Source organism: Pseudorasbora parva, chromosome 8, assembly GCF_024679245.1.
Source record: "Pseudorasbora parva isolate DD20220531a chromosome 8, ASM2467924v1, whole genome shotgun sequence".
In the NCBI taxonomy this organism is placed as follows: domain Eukaryota; kingdom Metazoa; phylum Chordata; class Actinopteri; order Cypriniformes; family Gobionidae; genus Pseudorasbora; species Pseudorasbora parva.
Window position 1 is genome coordinate 35,419,053 of NC_090179.1, and position 16,622 is coordinate 35,435,674.

Below are 16,622 nucleotides of genomic sequence, written 5' to 3' on the forward strand. Positions count from 1 at the left end.
TGCATATTAAATGAGCTTCAGCTCCTGTCATATCTATGCCTCTGTCAGTTCAGTTCACATGAGGGAGGGTTGTTTTGAAAGCAGCAACCGGAATGATTCAAGTACATCTTTATCAAACAAACAATGATTTATTTCTCATCCACCCGCAATTGATCGGACTATTATTTTTGTATTACATCGCCCGCACGATCGTTCGATATAAGCGTGAACTGCGCGCACACACATACACGTGTGCACCCTTCAAATGACAAGTCAAGAGAGAGTGAACAACAGATCAAGAAGGGAATATAAAGAGATTCATCGGCCTGCTGACAGACTTATGTTTTGGTAGCCTGTCTGAAAAATACACAGCCCCGGGACGTTGGGCCTTGCGAGCCCATACATGTCTATGACTCCAGCGTGATAAAGGTTCTGTTAGACACGTAACATTACACATAAGCAAAACGATCTATAACAATGCAATACTATTATATAAAAAACACGTTTTACTCACGAAGTGTGTTGCACCATTCCTCCTGTTTGGATCCAATATAGAAGAAATAGCATTGTGAGATTTGTTTACAAACGATCCTGCAGTGAAATTAATTGAACACCATTATCTTCCCCAAGTCAGCTAGGACTTGTCAAGTTCCTCAAAGCTAAAGTTCAACCACACATTCCTAATATTAGGATCCGAAAGAAGCTTATGCAGCGACTGTGTTCTTGCACAACCAGGAATAGCGCAATATCTTGCTTTATTCTTCGGGATGTTTATTGCTGCTGGCTAGCGTGATCCGATGAGTCAGTGGGCGGTGCTACTGAACTACACGTGCTTATTATGCTGTAGAGGCGGTCTTTCGTCAGTCGATGACGTCAAGAAGCACACACGATCGTTTTCAGGCCTGGTGTCTATAAAAGCTTTTCTTTGACTAACAAGGACGTTTTCAGATCTGAAACTTGCAGGATAATCTTATATTACCATGACCTTATATATAAAAAGCTCAAGGGAAAGTTGATTTCTCAATTTATCACCCCTTTAAGAAGTCAGCTATCCATTTTTTTTTTTTTTTTACCTCAGAGTGTTTGATGTTATGTATGGACTATCTTTGAATTAATTATGCAATTGTGTTATACATTTACCTGACTGTTAATAAATTATTTATTCTGATTTACTCTGGAATTATTATCTCTAGTAGATTATGAACAGGTATAATTTCAACAAAGGGTTAAACAATTTAATTTAAATGTCATCCGAATACTCATTGAAACTGTTGTTTGTTCAGTTTTTTTGGGGGTTTTTTAAATTACAGAACAAAAACAGAATGTGTCTATGAAAGTTACTCAGTAATTTTATTGAACTGTTGTATAAAATCAGTTACATTAGCGACTCATGCAGATGTTCAGAAAAACAGCACTCTTGCTTGTGTGATAACTCCTATAATAGGCTAATGTTAGAAGAAATATATAAAAAAAGATTTTATCATTTTGCAGACCTTTCTGCCCCATTGCCACTGTAGTGTGATAGCTGAGACTGCTCAAAACTCTTCAGATTGCATAATTTAGTGGAAAAATAATAGAAGTTATGCTTCTCTGTAGAGCAATGATGAGGCATCAACATATGATCATTTATTATGATCTTTCTAAATAAGTGCTTTTTTGGGGTAAAAACCTTTAAAAAAAGCGATTTAAAGAAGCCATGTGGTCACAATGGAGAAGATGTGATTCAACATACGTTGTTCTATTTGAATCAATGACAAATATCAGTTTACGGCATTTTATGAGGGCCTCCTTATACTGGCTGGTCCTTTTATATCCCTCACTCACACTGCCAGACAGTGGAAGTAGGGTTAATCATTTCTGACTGGCATAAAACTGAAAAAAATCTAACAAACATAATGTAACAAAGGTGCCTCCTACTGGCTGGGGTCCATGGGCTGCAGCCCAGTCAAGCTCAATGGTAGGTCCAGCCATGCCAGCACATGATCAGAGAAGTGAATTTTCACAATTTAAAAATAAATAAAAATAATAATAAATAATTTATGAATGAATTGTAAGGGTGGATTGCCTACAGTGCTGACTGCAGGGTTGCCGAACGACTAAAGAAAGGTTATCAGCGTGATGGTAGAAAACTGTAAATTTTTCATCTATAACCACCCATTGCAACTTATACCAACGACGGAAATAAGCGCAGTTACAATAGCAAAACATGTGGGAGAGCGTTGCTTTAATGTGACTATATTGTATTGCAATAGGGAGCACTTCAAAGTCAATACCAAGTTAGCAAATCATTTATAATTGAAAGAATTTAATGACAAAATCTGGTTATGGTTACACTTAAAATAGTTACAAAATAGATGAATGAGATGATAAAACTTATACCATTAATCGTACCCAGCATGTATAGAGGGTGATAGAGCCAATTCACTGGATGGGGATTATTAGGAGGCCATGATTGGTAAGGGCCAATCGAGGGAATTTGGCCAGGACTCCAGGGTTACACCCCTACTCTTTTACGAGAAGTGCCATGGGATTTTTTTAATGACCACAGAGAGTCAGGACTTCGGTTTAACGTCTTATCCGAAGGACAGTGCTCTTTGACAGTATCCCCATCACTATCAGGGGCGTGGGACTGGGGGGATAAAGGGTACTGAGTAACCAGGGCCCGAGGCAGGGGGGGGCCTTAGAAGTCAGTTTTCTATACATACACATACATGGTACGGGGGCCCAGCAAGATGGTTTGTACCCAGGGCCCAAAATTTGGTGCTACGCCCCTGATCACTATACCGGGGTGTTAGGACCCTCACAGGGTGAGCAACCCTTGCCAGCCTCACTAACACCTCTACCAGCAGCAACCTGGTTTTCCCAGTTGGTCTCCCATCCAGGTACTGACCAGGCTCAGCCATTCTTAGCTTCAGTGAGAAACCAGTCTTGGGCTACAGGGTGATATGGCTGCTGGCCATATCACAGAAATTGCAATAGTGCATAAAAATATGCATTGTTAAATTTCATGGTAACTTTAATGTACATACTGTGTGAAAATACAGTGAAGACCGTACCCTGTTGTTATGCTTTTGCTTTGACTTACATCTACATATCTGTGGAGAAAATCATTGACAATGCCATTTCAGTTGAAAAGATAAAACAAGCATCTGCTTTTGAAACTGAGGTAGGCACCTTTGGAATGATGTGTCTGGAAGAAGGTGGATTTACCCGCTGTAAAAACAAAACAAATCAAGGGTTACAAAAAGACTCAAGTAGAAATACTATTTGTAATTTCAAAAAATGTAATTACAATAGAGTAAAAGTGCCTGTCCTAAATACTACTCAAAGTAGGAGTAAAAAAGTAGCCCTTTTAAAAGAACTGGAGTAGTATTATGCTATAAATGTTATTCCATCTTATACACTGCAAATAAACATTTTAGTTTATTCTTAGAACAAAAAAATTAGAGCACCAACAGTATTTCAATATTTCTTTGACTATTTCGTTTTATTTTTGACTGCTAGCACTAAAAAACAGCCATGTAATATTTGAGAAACCAACCAATAATCTGGTAACATTTATGACAACCATTCTGCAGAGGCTTTCTTGCGGTTAATTAAAAAAGGTTCCAAAGCGTAGTACATTAACAATTTTACATTAAAAAATAAATTAATTAACAAAAGCAGAGTTCTTTCTTTTCAAGATGTATTCATTGTAGGCTACTGATTTAATTTCAATAGATGTTTTCTCTGTAAAAAAATAAAAATGAAAAATAAAGAATACACTTAAGAAATCAGAATCGAGTGACTCACAGTTTTCACCACTGATTATTTTTGCGTGCAATTAAAAAATAAACCTGATTTAAATCTGATGTTTTATGAAAGTTGTTTGCTATATACATGGACTACAATTTTAAATCGCTATGTGAGAACACATATTAAAATATGCACTTCAATATGATGACAGAAAGCAGGTTAATGCGTTTAGGCTACATGTTAAACGAAATCGTGGACGATCGGTTAATGCACTTTGAAGTCTGGCAAACAATCAAGCTGAAGTGAAGTGTGTCCAGCAGACTGCACTGCGAGCTTGTGCAGCGCTAACAGAATCTCTGGGCCTTTTGTGCGTGTATTAGAAAATGTAATAGCCGTCAATTTTTAGTAATTCCCTTTCATAAAGCCCGCGTGCCTTACTCTAGGCTGGTCGCTGGTTGATTTGACGGGAGTCACACGCGTGACTCATAGATGATTCTTCTTAGCCAATCACGTTGACAGGAAAAAATAAATAAAATGTATGCAGTTGGCACTAAATAAAAAAACAAAAAAACAAAAACAAAATGTTCTTAGGGTTAATTAACACATCCCCTTATACTTTGTGTTGATAAATACAGCAACAACACCATAACCCTAAGTGGAGTATTCGTATTATTTATTATTTATTTATTGGTAATTTCATTTAAAAAAAAAATGCAAAACGATTCAGTATGTTCTCAATACATTTAACAAAAAATATGTTGCAGCATAAGGACGATATAACTACATACAATAAATAAAATGAAAGGAAAATTAAAGGGCAAACACAAACATATTACATTCATTGGCTGCACCGATGTCAACGAATGACGTCTTGTGCGTGCACGTGGAGGGCAGCCTGATTCTGGCAGGCAGTCGAATTTCGGCACAACAATTGTGGTATCTGTGAGCTTCATGTGCTGAGACCGCTGCAGAACGGAACAGAGATTTTTCTGTCTACTCTTGACCTCTTGGGGGTCCGTTTGGTCACCAGATTCACCAGTTTGTACTGCCTATTGGTCAGAGGTGGGTAGAATATCCAAAAATTGTAGTACTCAAGTAAGTACTTGTAGAAATATTTGAGTAAAATATTTCTTGAGAAATATTACTGAAATGCATGAATGTGCTGCAGTTTGTACAAATAGAGACATTTTTGTGAATACAAATGTTTTATTTTTCATTTGTGTATAATTTGTGCATACCACAAAGATGTGCATTTGTAGATCATGTAATGCATGCATTTATTAACGTGTTTTCTGCATTGATCTCATTTGATTCATTTGGATTTGAGACTTTCATGTTGTGTTTTCAAGCATTTCACAACCCACACACTAACAACTACCACACTGTAAAAAAAATATTTAGAAAAAAAAGTTACCTGATTGCCTTAAAATTTTGAGTTCATTGAAATTTAAATTTTGTGTTAATACAATAAACTTTTTTTTTTTTTTTTTTGAGATTCGACAACCTTTATTAAAATATTAAAAGATTCTGTAAGCATATTGGGTAATTGTGTGTGTTTTATTTCGGGACTGTAAAAAGTTTTTGTTGGTTTTTGTTGGTTTAACTAAAAAAAAGTAAGTAAACTGGTTGCCTTAAAAGTTTGAGGTTTATTGAAATTAAAAATTTGAGTTGATACAATGAAGGAAATTGGTTTAATTAATAGAAACTCAAAATATTATCTGAACCACATTAAAAAATTTGATAAATCATGAAAATAGCACTATTTGGCATGTTTCACTTCATTGTATTAACTCAAAATTTTTAATTTCAATGAACTCAAAATTTAAGTTAACCAGGTAACTTTTTTTCTAAATAATTTTTTACAGTGTGATGACGCAGTGAAACATGCCAAATAATGCTATTTTCATGATTTAGCAATTTTTTATGTGGTTCAGATACAATAATATTTTGAGTTTCTATTAATTAAACAAATTTCCTTCATTGTATCAACTCAAATTTTTAATTTCAATAAACTCAACATTTTAAGGCAACCAGGTTACTTACTTTTATAAGTTAAACCAACAAAAACCAACAGTGCAGAGTCTATTATTTTTACAGTGCAGTGAACACGCCTGGTGCTGATTATTAATGTATGCACAAATTTGCATTTCTACATTTAAACTAATACTACCACTTGTGTGCTCAAAATCTAAACGTGCAGCATTTTGTACAAATAGAGACATAACCGTGAATACAAAAATTTGATTTTGTATTAATGTTGGTCAGAATTTGTGCATTCAACGAGTACGATATGATTTGTGGATCCGGTGATGTGCGTGCATTCGTTGAGTCTTTTGTGAGTCGATCCTATTTGATTCATTTGGATTTTGAGAATTTCATTTTGCTGGTTTAAAAAAAAAAAGAAATATATACATTTTTTTATTAATGTTTCTTAAAAATTCTCGTGGAGACAATAGCATAAAAAAACAGGCAAGGCAACAACATAATGCAGATTGACCAAAACCATTTCAGCACCATAACAAATAGCTTCTACAGTTTGTTTAGAATTGTTGACAAGGTTCAAGGAGCATAATAACATACGAAATTCATTTTTACATTCGGCAATCCTTTTTTCCATTTACTTTTGTGAATGTGGTATATAATGATAAAGTTATTCAAAAGTGAAAGATCTCTCGTCAGTTTAGAATTATAAATAAGGATATCTTCTATTGTAAATTGTTCAAGTTTGCAAATATTATTATTTAAGCAGCTGTGTACATCTTGCCAACACATCCTGAACAATGGAAGAATAAATGCTCTGTTCGTTCTGGGTTTTCATGACAAAAGTCACAAGTGTCAACTTCAAAACCAAATCTACCCCTCAGTGTCTCCGCAGATGGATAGTTGTTAAGAATTTTAAATTGCATTTCTTTTACTTTGAGTTCAATTGGCCATTTTATAAATTTCCAATGTTTTTCTGCAAATGTTGGATTATCTAATATTTTAAGTTTTAAGAAAACTTTATTGAAATATTTGTTGTCACATTTTTTGTCCGTGATGTTTAAATCTCATATCATTAAGTGTGGAAGTTTGATTTGGACATTAGAAAAACTAATTGTGTTTTTATCAGCTGTATCAAATTCTCTGGGATAGATTTACAGATTCTCTTATATTCTTTAAGAGAACACTGAATATTATAACATTTTATTTTTAAAATCTTTTAACTGTAAGATTTCACCCTTTATATCTAAAATGTCATGAACAAAGATAATGTCTTGGTCAAACCAAAGCTGGTTGAATAAAGACTTTGAGTTTGATAGAATTACTCTATTATTCAAGGTGGCAGAGTGTGGCACATTTATGTGTAAATACCTTCCAACGATGCAAAACTTATTTATGAAACTCAGATAATTTTAAACATTTTAAAGTCACATTTAAAAAAAAAAAAAAAAAGGTTTAACCCACCAAACCTTTTGAAAATACTTTTTGAAATGTGAAACCATATTGAATCCTGCTTCAATAGAAACTCTTTCAACCATTTTATTTTAAATGTTCCTAACATTGCTTCAAAATCCACTGTTTTGATACCCCCCCCCCCATTATACTTATACATACCCTATACTCCTTAACCAACTGAGATTTTTTTTAACATAGTAGGTCTTATTTCTCCAGATAAATGTATTAGTTCATTTTCCTCATGTTTTTTGGAGCAATGTAAAGAGATTGACATGGATAAATCAGTTATATTATACCCTCAGCCTTGGACAATAAGTTGCAGCCAAAAAAGAAAGTTCTCTACTAAGCCAGTGTAATTTTAATTTGATCTTTTTTTTCTTTCATATTAATCTCATCTCTTTGTTTTTCATCTTTAAACATCTTAACTCCAAGATATTTAACTTCTTTTTTAACAGGGATAGAAATTATTTCTGTATCTATACAGTCATATAATACAAGTAGTTCACACTTTTTCATATTTAAACGAAGACCTGAAGCTTTGGAAAAAAAATATTTGCAATGCATTGCTAACCATAGATGTATCCCTAAGGAAGAAAACTGCGAGACATTGTGAGACAGAGGCGAAATTTGCAATCAAAAAAATGTATACCCTGAAAATTTAGATGATTTAATATCAGATATGCTAGTAGCTGTGTACATAAAATTAACAATTTGGGACTAATTGGACATCCTTGTCTTATTCCGCAAATTATATTTAAGTGTTAGTCCTGGCTTTAGGGAGACATAGCTGTAAATATAAGTATAGAACATTTTGATAACTGAACAAAATCTTTTGTTGAATCCCAAATTTTCTAACGTAGAAAATAAAAATAATCATGTTCTATAGAATCGAAAGCTTTGAAATAGTCTATAAATAAAATCAGGCTTTCCGATTCCAGAATACACCGATAGTCCAGCATATCCAAAATTAATCTCAAAATTATTATGCATACTTCTAACTTTTATAAACGCAGACTGAGTTTCATCTACTATTTTATCAATGACTGTTTTCAATCTCTTCATATATATTAACGCTATTAACTTATAATCATTGCAGAGCAACGTAATAGGCCTCCAATTGTCTAAATGTGTTATATATTTTTGGTTTTGGGGAGTAGGGTTATTATACCAGTTTTCATTGTTGGAGTAAGATATCCTCCTTGTATACATTCGATAAATACATTCAATAGCAATTCTTTGATATCTTCACAAAAAGAACATTACAAATTCTGAGGTCAATCCATCAATTCCAGGTGACTTCCCATTTTTTGTTTTTGTTTTCAGGGCATTTTCTATTTCTTGCTAATTTATTTTGCTTTCTAACCTTTTTTTTTTTTTTTGGTCATTCTCATCAATCATTTTAATACTGCTCTTAATCAGATTTGATGAGTTGAACTTCCTCATTTATTTGGCTAGGGTCTTATACAGTATAACTGTCTTTTTTTATTTTATTTTATTTGCAGAATCTTTTTTCAGACTGCGTAGATGTTTCTAAGCCATAGAAATATGTAGTATTCTTTTCACCTTCTTCGATCCATCTAGCCCGGATCGTACAAAGCTCCACTTGCTTTTTGTAAATAAAATTCATCTAACTGTTTTTGGAGGGAGTTCTTCTTAGTTAATTCTTCCTCCAAAGCATTCATTTTACCACAGATGTTAATCCTTTTCAGTATTTCTTTCTGTTTTAGTTTATTTGTTTTTGACATGCTTTTCCCTATTTCAATTGCCAACCTCTTTGTTTGAAATTTAAACCATTCCCACTTCCCTTTATTTGACATATCCATTCCTTTTACATTTAGACAGAGGGATTTTATTTGTTTGCAAAAAAAATCATTTGATAAAAGTCTATTATTTAGTTTCCATATATTACCTGAAGAGCGTGGTTGTTTGGTTACTAACAAGGATAAGCTTATTAAACAGTGGTTGGTGAGCGGAGATGTAACAATCTCACATTTCTGAACATTAGTACATATTGAATGTGAGATTAACCAATAATATAGCCTTGACCGTTGGTTTCCGTTTTAATCACTAATCTATGTATATTCCAAATTTGTAGGGTTATTCAATCTCCAATAATCAAAAGTATTAGTTTCAATACAAAAATTGTGTAGTACGTCATTGTTTTCAGGTGGTTGGCCTCTAGGAGGTAGCCTATAACCAAGAATTGGGAGCAATGTTAAAATCACCTCCCATAACAACAGCTTTCCATTCTGTCACTAGCCTACCCAGTTTCTCTAACATACTTTTGTTGTTCACTTTGTTATTATATTCATAAATTGAAAGCACATTGATTTTTTGGTTGCATATTTCAATAGCTGCAATCAGCCAGTGGCCAGTCTCCTACGTGACTAATTACTTTTCCTGTAAACCTGTTATAAAGTATCATAACACCTGCAGAAAAAATAGTACCATGAGAATATAGAACATTATCCCCCCCATTGCTATTTCCAAAAAATTTCATCTGCTGTACCCGAATGTGTTTCCTGTAAAAAATAAATTAAAAAAGTGCCTTAAGTTCTTTACAAAATAAAAAAGTGCCTTGCGCTTAGTAAGATTTTTCAAACCCTAACATTTAAAGAAGTGAACAAAACCGACATTGAACACTAAAAAACAAAGTAAGATAATGCTTAATGAAAACGCTCCTGAATTAACAAAAAGGTAGGAATAAACAATTCTGTCCGAAGTATATTAGGGCTCAACCAAACCTCCATGTGTTTCAGTCAAAAACTTGGGCTATTTAGCCATATCAACGAGATTTTCCCCCCCAGTCTATTCAACAAACCATAATAACAGAAGCACAACAACTTGGAAAACAAAGTTCTTTATTTATAATGTTAATTTCCACTACCCAGCTAGCAGGGAATGTTCTCAGAACCTTGGCTAACCTTGTAATATTCTTGTAATATTCCCTACAAGTTTGGTTAATGGTCTGAAGAAAACATTTGAATGTAATGTTTAATTCATATTTTAAGAATATTTTCTCATTTAAAAAAATGTTCCTATAGCGTTAAATGCAAACCAATATAACATTTTAACTGCAACATTCAAAGGATGTTTTAGTAAGGTTTCTGAGATAACAAGTTGTACAATGATCTTTAAAAAAAAAAAAACATTGTCCCAATGTTTCATAATAACAAAGGAAGAACATTCTCTCCGCCACATTAGGAAACGGTTTTGAGAATATCCTTGAGCGATGAGATGTTGAAAGTTCTTTATAAATGTTCCTCTAATGTGACGAGTTAACAAAATTACAACATGTTACGTGCAAACTTTTGATAATATTTTGGGAGTGTTCTGAAATGAAAGTTTTTATAATGATCTCAATATAACATTGTTCCAATGTTTCATAACAAACAAAGGAAGAACATTTTCTCCGCCACATTAGGAAACTGTTTTAAGGATATCCTTGAGCGATGAGATGTTGAAAGTTCTTTATAAATGTTCTTCTAATGTGACGAGTTAAAAAAATTACTAAATGTTACTTGCAACCTTTTGATAATATTTTGGGAGTGTTCTTAAATTAACGTTTTTATAATGATCTCAATATAAGATTATCCTAATTTTTCATAAAAAAAACTAAGGAAGAACATTCTCTCCGCCACATTAGAAAACTGTTTTGAGGATATCCTTGAGCGATGAGATGTTGAATGTTCTTTATAAATGTTTTTCTAATGTGACGAGTTAGAAAAGTTACAACATTTTACTTGGAAGAACATTCTCTCTGCCACATTAGGAAACTGTTATAAGGAAATCATTGAGGCCTGAGATGTAAGAAAGCTTTCTGATGAACCCCAAAAACTGGGGACCACTATAATCATCACCAACTTTCAATGTGATGTACCGTGAATGCCTGTAGGACAGATTCAATAAGTATCAGAGTGGAACTATCAGAAGAGCCTGTGGCAGGTTGACTCTTGAGAGAACTCTTGTAAAACTGTTTGAAGATATCTTACAATCTAGCAGTAGTTTTGGGATTTCATCTTCCCATTTAGTTCATTGATGGACTCTGGGCACATATTTATCAAGCATCGTCGAATTACTCACAAGAACACTGCTAAGAATTGACTTAAAGGTGCCCTAGAAGGAAATATTGAATTAACCTTGCCATAGTAAAATAATAAGACTTCGGTACATGGACATCACATACTGTGAGTCTCAAACATCATTGCCCCCTCCTACTTATGTAAATCTCGTAAATCAAAAACACCACGAAAAAAAAATGCTTCTCAACATAAATCCAACCGTGACGCAAGCATTGGGGATCATTTATATGCACACCCCCAACATTTGCATCTGTCCAAACATGTTCATTATCAGGCGGAACTGACGAATCATCGAGAATGCAGGAAAAGACACTTGAGGATAGCAAAAATGGCTCTCATGACTCTCATTCATTTGTTCGGCCAATTTCAAGCAAGCTTCGCTCAGCGTATTCCTGTATTCCTGCAAGCAGTAATTTATCCACTTATTGACTAGCTGTTTAAACAATTTTTGACTAAATTAAAAGTTTCTTAGAGAGACCGCATTGTCTAGATGACACAAGATGCTAGTACAGTAACAATACTAAATTCCAAGTACCATTCCAAACTAAATAGTGTGTCTAATGACAAAGGTTAATATTATTTTGTATTACAAAATACAACCGTAGATACGTTGCTTACAGATCGTTCATTTATATAGATCGTTCCGGTTTCTCACAAGTTTCGGAGAGGTTTTTTTTGAGTATGGGTCGGCTTGACGTGAACAGAGCGTAAGTCCTTGTATGGGCCGTACGGGCTCTTCTCCCAGTAGGGTGCGCGTTCGAGCGAGAGCGGAAATGCACGCCCATAAACACTCTCTCAAGGTGCAGATCCAGTCATCCGTGAACACTTCTGTCATGCTGCGCTCCACTTTATTCCTATGGGTGACATCAAGCCACTTCAACGCTTCAGCACAGCATTCCGGGAAGGCAGCGCTGCATTTGAACGCAGAAATGACAGGAAGCTTCACAACATCGCTTCAGTCGCGCAGTCATGTCGCAAAGTGGATTTCCACGGTCACTGCTGTCACAGGACTTCACTAAATCATACCAAAGAAGTGTGTTTTTGACGGAGCGGTCCCAGCGATAAATGTTCAGTCCTGCTTTGGAAGCAGGCGGTGAGTAAAACTGCTTCAAATGTCTATGCTGTTGGCTATCGTCGCCTGAGTAAACATCAGTAAACGACAGGATCGCGTGCTTCGTCATTCACATGCGCTAACGGACTCTATTGTTGTTCTATGTATAACGTTACACTAGTGGTCTGATGTGCAAAACCATTTTGCTTGCTACTGCTAAGGTTTAGTCGCATACAATAGTCCATAAACCGAATCATGTCCTCATAAACTACGAGTAAAGACACAGAAATGTGGAGAGGCCACTAAATACAGTACATACCACAGAGACTGCCGTCCTGCTGTTGCTGTTTCTCCTGTTCAATTTATTTCGCTTTGTGCACTTGTCATTCTTTAGCTCCGCCCACACGATACGCCTCCAGGCGCTCGTTTTTTTCCGGAAAGACTCGGTACAGCCTATATTTATTTTATAAATATAATAAAACTAAAGACTTTTCGGAGATATGAAGGATGCAATACTACTCTATAGGTACTAAAGATTGACATGAGATTGACTGAAACTGAGTGTTTCATCCCCCCTTTAATGCTGTTGTCGACTGTCTGGCGCCATCTCATGCTGTAAAAAATAAAACCGCCATACAATGGAAGAATTCAAGGCTTTACTCTATTAAGTTTTAAATATGGATATTTTTCTTACACCAACGCATCGATTCGAATCAGAAAGGCCATATTAACCCATCGGAGCCATGTTGAAGGCGTTATTTGACAGACAGCTGCATTTTTTATGGACTTCACAAACAGCTACATCTACTGCTTGGATTTACGTTAGCCAGGACTTTTTAATAACTCCGATTGTATTTGTCTGAATACAGAATGTCATATGCACCTATGATGACTTAAGGGTGATTAAATTATGGGCTATTTAAAAATTTTGGGTGAACTTCAGCATTAATTTCAAGGTAACGTTAGATGATAAAAACAAATCTTCAACAATTGATAACGGCTTAAACCAGTTTGGAACTGTTTTTCTTCGCGGAAGCTTTGCGTAAGAGCTAAAAAAATATTATAACTCAAGACAATACATATAAATATTTCGTGTTTAATTTACTTGAGACAAATAGCCGTGTAATAAGCGGGATAATGTACACCCAGCCGGTTGTTATCGCAGAATAAATCCCGGCAGAGTGATCAGGACCCCGACGCGAAGCGGATTAACATTATCCCTTACATAAAAGTCACTTCTGTCACAATATGGTTTGGTTGGTTTTTCCTTTAAGTAAAGTTTGGACTTAAAAAAAAAAAAAAATTCTTCGGAGCCTGCTAGAGACTAAACCGCTCACTCAGTCGTCTTGATTTGTCTCCTCTTTTGCCAGTTTGGCCTTGCACGATCCACACACACCTGTCTAAGAAAACCTGCTACCACTAGATGGTGGTATCCTGCCAAAACAGACACTGGCATCGGAAGCGTTTTGTCTGCTTAAGGTTTCCTCGTTAAAAGTGGGCTGGTTTTGTTGAGCTTTGAGCCCTGCACAGGCCCTGCACAATCCTATGACACACTCCTGCAGTCATTAAAATAGTTCAGCTTTGTTTGTAATGTCCAAGTAGTTATATTTCGTTTAGTTTCTTTATTAAATTTAATTTAGAAAAATGTTTGGATAATTTGTTAGTTTGTTAATTTTTTTTAAAGTTACAACCAAGCAGTCAGCGGCCGACAGTGGGTATGAGGTTAGGGGTGTAAAAAAAGTCAGGGCCCGTAGGGCTCTAAAGCGTCGTCAATCTGGCAACACTGATCACACATGTCGCCTACATTTACATTCTAATAAAGGTTATTGATAACATTACTTATAGGCTACTAGTCATCATATCTTCCGCTTCAGGAAACACATGTTAATGCTCAGCAGTACACATAATGGTATATTTCCATTGTACTAAAATGCATTCATTTTCAATGGGTATATATGCGGCTGAAGCAGGTAGCCAGTGCCTCCCAAATTTTTCAACATTAACATTTTAATATAACATTATAGTCATTATGGCCTTTAGAAAAATGTTTTTTGAGGAGGTGGGGTAGTACACTATAGGCTCCTGTGGTGTGGCCTAAGCTTTTGTCTTTAATGGCATTTTTTTCCTTACATTACTTTTACTTTTATACTTTAAGTAGTTTTGAAACCAGAACTTTTACACTTTTACATAACTAAAAAGCTTGACTTGATACTTCAACTTCTACAGAAGTATTTTTAAACCCTAGTATCTATACTTCCACTTGAGTAATGAATGCGAGTACTTTTGACACCTCTGCTGAATTTCTTTTGCTGGCAATAACAAATGATGGCTTCCTCTGCTCCCAATAGATCATCTAGTGTCAAAACAAGACTCTTTGGCGTCATTGTAACTCTTGATTCATTAGACTGTACACCACTATCCTGATTGTTTTTTTTTTTTGGATGATCAGCATTTGTAGCCTTCTGCTTCTTTTCCAAGCGAATTCTTTCCACAAAGATCATTTTCAACTTGGGAGACCAGGCCACCACTACTTTGAGCCTCCTCCACTCAGAAAAGTAACTAATTTAGTTGGTCAGTAGGATAAGACACTTCATTGACATTAATGACGTTTACTGTTGTTTCTTATTTAATCTCTGCTTCATCAGAATCTACTGAGACATGTAATGTGTCCATAGGCCAATACTCCTCATTCAAAAACAATCACTTTGAATTCATATATTATGTTAATATAAATATTATATTAATTGACAAGTAGCCAAATAGTATTATAAATATAATACAGGCTTTCATAATTCTTTTAAACAATATGTATTCAGTTGAGCTTTGTGAACCTATAATTATTAGGCATATTTCCTTGATTCACATCATGCATTGATATAGACAGATCATCTTTCAGCTGCCTTCTCTCAATCTTCAGAAGAGAAGTGAATCAAACGGACACTGTGATTGGCTGTTTGCCGCACATGTCACACTTTCAGGTGCACGCAGTTCAGAATTGGATCGCTAACTCTGGATTAAACCTGAGTTGACAGAGAAAGTTTATACCGAGCTTTGAGAAACAGTTGAACTTGATCTAAACCAGGTTGGATTTATCTAGATTTGTCAACTCTAAACCTACTCTGAAACTCAGAGTTTGTTCAGCTAGCTTTATGCAACAGGCCTCAGATGACGAGTGACAACGAGGGAAAAAAAACTAAAACAAAACTGATATGGGTGATGGACGTAACGATAGAGACGGAAGGCACTCCTGCCAAAAAAACAGAACCCTCATTGAAATACCGTGATCAATGGGACAGCAAATTTAATTCCCTATCATAGGAACTCAAGCTGCGTCATCGCTTTGGGAACACCTCTGCGTGATTGCGTCGTGAAGCACGTATGTCATCAGTCCAATAGGAAGACAGAACGTCATAGGCGGGTGACGTCACGGACCCGGAAACTATAAAGCACACCGGCAAACACACGCCGTTAGCTTCTGTTGTCTTCACCAAGCGCTCTGTGTCATTTGTCTGTCCAAATATCTGTTTGTGTCTGAGTTCAGACCCTTTTTACACAAGTTTGCACTCACACTGATATTAGCGGAAGGAGATTATGGCGAGCGAACGATCATACAAATAGTGTGTTCCTTCCTGTCCTCACTACATTACGGACAGGGATGCACACTCTGTGCATTGTTTGTGTGGGTTATCAGCACGCCCAGTCGGCACTCGAGGGTGCCGGCTGTGAGCATTATGAGGCTCTGCCTCTCCGCGTGCTGTGATCCCGCCGGGCGCTCTTTGAAGAGGGTGTACCCGCTCGTGTTCCCCGCGGCACGGGCTCCACTGCTGCTGAGGCACAGCGGCAGCTCAGGTCGCGGGGTTCGCATATGGATCTTACGGATCCAGTGCCGCTTCTCTGGGTTGGGAGCCCTCACTGCGGTTTCTCCCGCCCGGGGAGCGGCCGCGATGCTGCAGCTGTCTTCATCCGAGGAGGTGGATGTCTGCAGCGTCGATGCAGGGGTTGAGGCCACTTCAATCCCCTGCCAATGAGGAGCATCATGAGCGAGTCTGTGTAAAAGCAGGCTTGACGAGTGCGTTCTCCCCGCGCGCTCTGCTCAGCCTCAGACTTCGGTCTATAGTAACACAAGCGTCGGTGTACATGTGATACTGTTTGGGCAGTCAGTTCCTGAGGGTGCTGCCTGTGTTCTTTGAGAAATATCTCAATGCGTTCAGAGAAAATGCGCACGCTTTTCGGGGATTTCATCCTCGCGTCTGTGGTCTTTCATCTCGAGGGATGAAAGCCAAATATGTTGTAGACGGATCGTATCTCGCGTTTGCTGAGGCAGCGTGTAGGTGACGATT

At 36.3% G+C, this 16,622-nt stretch overlaps 1 protein-coding gene across 1 annotated transcript in view; it reads left to right on the forward strand.

Moving 5' to 3' along the window:
- The first annotated feature begins 4,640 nt into the window (after positions 1 to 4,640).
- The window catches only part of LOC137084660 (calcium-activated chloride channel regulator 1-like), a 32,665-nt gene continuing 20,683 nt past the window's right edge, over positions 4,641 to 16,622 (forward strand). Inside the window, exon 1 of the mRNA XM_067451015.1 lies at positions 4,641 to 4,776. The gene's annotated coding sequence lies outside the window, so the exon portion shown is untranslated. The remainder of the gene's footprint in view (positions 4,777 to 16,622) is intronic.